The sequence below is a fragment of the Trachymyrmex septentrionalis genome, unplaced genomic scaffold (assembly GCF_001594115.1).
Source record: "Trachymyrmex septentrionalis isolate Tsep2-gDNA-1 unplaced genomic scaffold, Tsep1.0 scaffold176, whole genome shotgun sequence".
Classification (NCBI taxonomy): Eukaryota; Metazoa; Arthropoda; class Insecta; order Hymenoptera; family Formicidae; genus Trachymyrmex; species Trachymyrmex septentrionalis.
In genome coordinates this window covers 539,856-547,253 of record NW_017304928.1, presented here as the reverse complement: position 1 = coordinate 547,253, position 7,398 = coordinate 539,856, and positions in this window count along the sequence as shown.

Genomic DNA, 7,398 nt, shown 5'->3' with positions numbered 1-7,398 from the left:
AGAGACTCTCGCGGATCTTCGTTTTGCGGGGGACTCGTATCCCGGTGTCGGTGTCCCCGTAGTCAATGCCTTTCGACTCTGATTCCGATTCCTCAGGGAAGGTCTCCGCAGCTCCGTTATGGAGTTTCTCGCCGACACTTCAGCGTAAAGTGGCCATCCTCGACTGTGGTCCTCGCGGTCCCTCTGCCATGCGCCTGCAATAGGATGCGATAGAGCGTATTTCGGACCAAAGCAAGAATATTAAAAAGTGGAGCGATATTTTGTAGCTGCCCGTTTTGTAGGATGCTGGGCGCCTCGGATAATCTGTCCTTAATCGCTCCTCTCCCGACTCTCGATTCTAGCCGTCTTCTTTTTTCATCTATTGTTTGATGAGACGATGCAAAATTTACAAGGTCGCAAGGGAATCGCCAATTAGCTTGTAAAACTCGCGATACGATAACGAAAGAACAATAAACCGATGCAGAAAATCTGCGGGACGCACACATAAAACGAAACAAACGCGAAATAGACGAAATAACGCCACAAGAGTGCGCAGATACATCCGTCTTCTGAAAAGTGAAAGGACCCAGGACGCCAGAGCTACGCTTATTCGATCGGGTCTTATGACTCTTGTGATGGACGGAAAACATCATAAGACATGATTTTATATTAGTGCTCTTCTAAAATATATTTTTATGAAAATAATCTATAAAGATATAAAAAAGAATAAAAATATGAAAAAGGGAGAAATGATGTTAAAGGACAAAGGATTGCATCATAAGAAATGTATAATTGCACTTGTTAAGATGAACCGATCATTAGCAGAAAGAGCGATAAGTGAATGGAGGAAACTTATCGCGTATAGTTAATTCGTGCTGATAGTTAATTTGACTGACCAGCTCGGTTGTATTTACGGTAATTTCTTTACATATATATTACTCATGTTATTATTAGAATAAAAGCGTATAATAGTTATGAACACGGATCCTATCGTCAGAAATCTAAATCCTAACAGTATGTTTTTAAAAAAATCAATATTAATCAATATTCTAAAATATTTTACAGAAATTTGAATGACTATTTGATTGCAAGCGTAAATACAATATGAGATATTTTATGTTATATCAAAATATGCCAATAAATTATCCCAGTAAACACAAAATTGAGAAGTTACAACTAACAGGTGCGTTACATGTATAACTTTATATTTTCTGGAATATAAAGCGGTGCATAAATTATGGATTTTCCGATGACTTTCTTTCAATATTTTTATTATATGCAAGATAGAAAAACCTATTTGTGTCATATTGATACACGCATATAGAAAAAGTACAATCGTACTTCGTAGTTGAACCGATATGTTTGTGAAAAAAAAACTGTTCAATGGTTTCGTTGTTCCTTAAACTAAAGTTTCTTAAACTAAACACAAAATTTTTCTCCATTATATCTTTCTATCTGCACTTAAAAGATAACCGAAATTCGTTGTAATTGCTAGAATTGTCTTTTCTCATCTTCCTCTTAAGGGAATCCTAAAGACGATTAGTTATATTATAAATAACACTTACACAAACGATTAACGTGTTATTGACACATCACTATATAAATATCTCACTCATGTATGCCATACATACATATAAATTTTCATATAATAATTTAATTTCTATTAGTTACGTCTAAGTCCAATTTCAAGAACTCCACGCTGTTTCTTCATGAAAATTACTAGTCTGTGAATTACTATTTTGTAAGTACACATTGCATAGCTTTTATAAGAAATAAATGTTGTCATGACGTGACAGCTCTGGAGCATAGTGGATTAAGAAATGGTAAAGGAAATCTTAATTTCTTGTTGAAATTTTTTGTCTGAACATAGACTCCGCTTCACAGGCACATATTAATGCGTGTACTTTAATCCTGGAAAAGAATTGTCAAATCAGTAAGTGAAGAAAAAAGTAATTATTATATAAAAATTATCTGGTTTAGTCAGTAATATAATCGGCTTTAGGATCCCCTTAATGATTACGCTTTAATGTGTGATGAAGAATAAAACAACGTTGTCTTTTATTTTATCAGAAGCTCTTCTTTTTTTTCCAATCTGGAAATGTGCGGATGATATGTATACGAGATACATAACTTTCTCGCTGGAATTTTTGTTATTTTCCTTTTGTGAAGAGGGAAGCGAGGTGTAAAACTCATGGGAATGTCAGAATGCAATAAGGGCGCGATGTTTTGGTTTGCAGATTGTCGCGAGACAGGAAGATGTAAAAGAAGAGGAGACTGAGAAAACTAAGAAAAATTGAATCGATTCAGGATATCGCTCGCGATTACAATTTTCACACGCTTTCATCTCATATAACGCTTCGCATAACAATAAATTTTAACAATAAGTGTTTTATATACTGCAAAGATTAAAAATATTAAATTACTTAACTCAAATTTTTTCTCGGTATTATTACAAAATTTTCTTCACTGAAAAAATGCAGGTAATTTTACATGGAAATTATATGTTTATGATCGGAAAATTACTTAAAGATGACTGGAAATTTTAATTTCCAGATTTTTTAAAGTAAAAATACATTATTAATGATAAAATATGAAAGTACAACTTTTATGTTTAAAATAATTTGTAGTTTTAAATTTAAGCCGTAAATTTAATTTTTAATTTTTACAACGTATACGCGGAAAAAAAGTTTCATACAAAATCACAGAAAAAATAAAATTTTATTTTTATTGTGTGATTATTATTGTAGCCGATCAGAATCTGTATACTCAACGCCCCAAAAAAGAGATGAGTAAAGCAAAGAAGCTAATAGCACTGGTCAAGCTAGTGTACTTTAAAGCCGTTGTACGCAAATCGATGTAAAGATATACATTTAATAACAATATAAAAATGGATTAAATTGCCAAATCCTCATTACACTTTATTGTGATATTTTTGATAAATTATACATTGGATTTTATTAATCTCACTATTACATTTAGATTAGGTTAGTGTACAATAGCTTTAATGTGCACTGAGTGCGTATCAGTAAAAAACGCTATAAGTCTGCTCGCTTTTATAAATCACATTTTCCAAATAGCAAAGCGTGTCTCAGCAAAATCGCACAAATCTGTGATTGCTTATGATACTGGCAACTTGCCATAGATTTGTCTTTAACGATTTTGAATATACCGATATTGTAGCAACATGCAGACAACAATGTGTATATATATTGTCAGCAGTTTAACAGCAAGATATTTGCATCGATGTTATCTTGCGATGTCGACAATATGTAGCACTGATGCTACATATTATTATGGCAACATGATGGCAATAGTACGAATTTTGATGATGACGATTTTAAAGTTGTCGGCAAATTGTTGGCAAGTTGCTACTTAATGTTATCGTATCGTGAAGACATCAAGTTATCAACAAATGAGGATGCAATTGCTGCAATTTTGATAGCAATACATATTTAGCAATGCATACTTAGCAAGCAATATGCCAGCAACAAGACAGACACGTTGCTCTCTGGATTTGTATGTGAAATTCTATGTTCAATGGAATTCCAAAAATATTGTACATATTGCATGTGAAGTTAATATAATCTGTAATTTTCCATGTGGATTGCAATATTACATGATTATGCTAGTAGGATTGAAAAAGATTCAGTATATATCCATATATAAATATTTTTTTCAGTGAGCGCGCGATTATAACTTAGTATTAGGTTACCATTCTAGATTCGAAGTTGTAAGTCCGAATGTCATTGACACCATATATGCATTTTGAAAAATTATAAAATATGCAACGCGTAAATGTTGTAATTAATGAATTTTATTTGAACTACAAATTAATTCTACATATAAATAATAAAAAAAGTGTATGTAAAAAATTAAAAAAAAATTTTTTATATCTAAATTTAATTCCTATAAATAATATAATATTTAACAATTTAATACATTTATAAAAATTCGTATATGAAGCCATATATAAAATGGTCATAAAAATGGAAATAATAAATGCTTTCCATTTATACACCGATTCTCAAGTAATTCTCACTTGTAACGTCATAACTCAATTAAATGCGCGTTTCTTTTTTTATTCTGATAAGTGAGATTTAATTGAGTTTTTGCTTATAATCTGCATAAGATATATCGAGATCTTGTGCTTTAGTGAGTCTCATAAACTCACTTTAAAAGTAAGGTTATGAACTTGTGATAACTTGTCATGTTATAACTTTTTACCAAAGTAAACAAATAATGACGTCATTAATTTGAATATGAAATACTGAACTCACTCAATTTCACTTGTATGTAAATGGAAAGTAACTAATATGTTGTTATAGAGGCATAACATACGCCTAACATGTCAAGATTATATTGTACGCGTGCTCATAGCGCGAGACGTTATTGTATGTAAAATTTCATTTGGCCAAAAAATGTCGAGAACCGGTTTTTGAATAATTTATAGTAATGTTTGCGATATAGTTTGTGATTTGTGATCAGGATGAGCGGCCTTATTTTCGGGATAATTAATTATAATCTTAAGATTTTTGATAAATTAGTTTTTCATATTTTCTATTTCGATATTTCCGTTATTTCCTTTTTTCGTTCTTTTTTCTTTTTTTCGTTCTTTTTTCTTTTTTATTTTTCTTTCACTCTTTTTGAGTTTAATTCTGGCATTTAAATTCTCGAGGTAGGAGAGCTCATCATGACAGGATAATTTTTATTCACAGTTTATGTTAGTTTGTGTTGTCTCTGAGGAGGGCTCAAAAGTGAGCCGAAAGCGCGTTTAGTTAATAAAGAAGTTTCACACTTCTTAGATATATTATTTGCGCGACGTCTTCTGCGCTTGACTCCTACTGCCCGTATCCTTTCCAGTTTTTTTAAATTTCATGTTCAATGGAATCTCGAAAATATATATTGCATGTAAAATTAATATAATCTATAATTTTTTATGTAGGCTGCAATATTAAATGATTATGCTGCTAAAAAAAAATCCAGCATAATCACATAATTTCACACAAATATTTTTTTCAGTGTTGTTATTGGTCGAGTGTTTTTAACACTTCTACTTAAATTTTATTAATTTCTGTAAAGAATTATCAATACACGCAAAATTGTATCACACAATTAATTGCAATGCTGATAACAAATTTCTTTTGTCGAAGTTTGATACGATACTTGTGACGATTTAAAATGTGTAATCAAGGATCGATGATATCTCTGTCAGTTAATTTTACAATATATCTAAAATCAGCATTCTTGTATGTGTCGATGCTGATTAATCAGTCAATTTATGCTCTTGCTTGAAGAAATGGATTCGCTAGAACAATGGCGAACAAATTATTAGTGAGCGAGCGAGCAAGCAGTAATAATGAAAGCTCAGTCAGTAAAATAGTTATTGCTTGATCGGTTCATTTGACTGAAACGCGTAATTATGCGATGTTTATATCGTATCGCCATTTGTATTCTAGTGTAGGTACACGTTTCATTCTGTACGAGCCAATCGATAATCCTTCGACGGGTAATCTTGCCATACGTCAAAAGCTGTAATGAGAATAAATAAGTTGAATCATTATCGCAAGACAAAAACTTTTGAATGCAAATAGAAAACTTTACGGTAACAAACATTATTTGAATTGATAAAATAATAAATATTAACATTTACTGAAAACAATCAGAATTGAAGTTTCTTTTTCCAATTTTACTGTAAATACAGTTTAATAAATTTAGAATATTTTCAAATATATATTACGCATTATAAATATATTCGATGAAATGTAACAGACGACATTAAAGTTTTTAATTATTGACAATAGTTTAACGATGATTTGACGACTTGATGATTAAACACATTATTTTATATATTTCTACATGGATAGCTATTAAAGTTTTTACATTGAAGAGGACCCAATACTAGGGTCGAAATGTCTGTAATTTTTAACATATGTATTATTACACACATATCTTGTGTTGGTTAACATAGGTATTTCCTATATTATCATTATTGAGTTAACAATTATAATTTATGTGAAAATTTCTAAAATATTATGAAATATGAGAATCTTTTTCACTAAAATTTATACGTAGAAATTGTTTGACACAATTTAAAATAGATGATATCGTTTTATGGGATCTTTCACGATCTCGCTCTATATAGCACAGAATTTGCAGCAAAATCTTTACAATATTGCTGCAACATGCAAGGTTGTTGTAATGTTGCAGCAATATTGCTGCAACTTTTGTGCAACTTTTTGCTGTTGGAAACATATCTTATTAACTCTTTGAAGCATGGTGGGTTCAAACTTTGAACCCACGTTACTTAAACTATTTTAATTTTTGGTCGTTTATTTTCTTGACGTATTTAGGTTGGATTTTTTGTGTTTTCCTGGTATCTTAGAAATAGAAGACTATTAAAAAAATAGTTTAGTAATCCTTATTATTTATTGTAACAGTTTTATAAATAAACAAAATTTGGCCAAAAATGAATTTTTCCAAAAAAAAGAGTTTTTTTTTGGAAAAATTCATTTTTGGCCAAATTTTTTAACGTTTTAGCTTGAAACTTTGTGTAGGGGATTTTTATGGTCGCTAATTACTAATCCGATGCCAGATTTCCAAAATTTAAAATTATTGATTCAAAATGGCGAAAGCGAAATGCATATATTGAGTTTTATAATTTTCAAAAATTCTTCCAAAATTTATTCATCCAAAATTCATTTTAGAAACCTTTTTCAATACTATATGTAAGTAAATTTTCTTATACATTACTTATACTTTTTATAAAGTAGCACGTTTACGACTCCACTGGAATTTTATTCTAGTGTTCAAGAATATATGGGGAAGAAAAAAAAGAAAAGAATTAGTTGACATTCCGAGTAATTCGGAATTTGTTGATGGAATTTGAATTTATAATTCATAATTAAAACTCTTCAAAGTCTTAGAATTCAAATTTCATACACAATTTATTTTAATTAAGAATTTTTTATCCACTGTCTTGAATCCGCCAACTTGGATGCAATATTTTTATATTTTAACTTCGGATTCATAATCAGCGATCTGAAAAAGCTTCGTATACCAAATTTCACAGAAAAAGGTTAAAAAGAAATCTTATAATGGATCAATAATAATAAACAATAAAGAGGCTACCCCATTATAATAACAGTGTTATAATGGAAGAATATAATCAATAATATTACCAGACTAAAAAGCATTGCATTGTGCGGAAGATAGATAGAATAAATACTATCAATTTTTTGCGTAAATATATATATAATTAAATTGTGTAATTTTAACTGTTTTATTAATTTTGTCAAATTTGCATTTAATTTCTTTACACTGAAGATGACTTAATAATAAGATCGGAAACGCATGTTTTAAGAATTTGAAATACATAAAAATCTAGTTTGTGGCTCCTTCTTGTTATTTATTGTTAGAAAG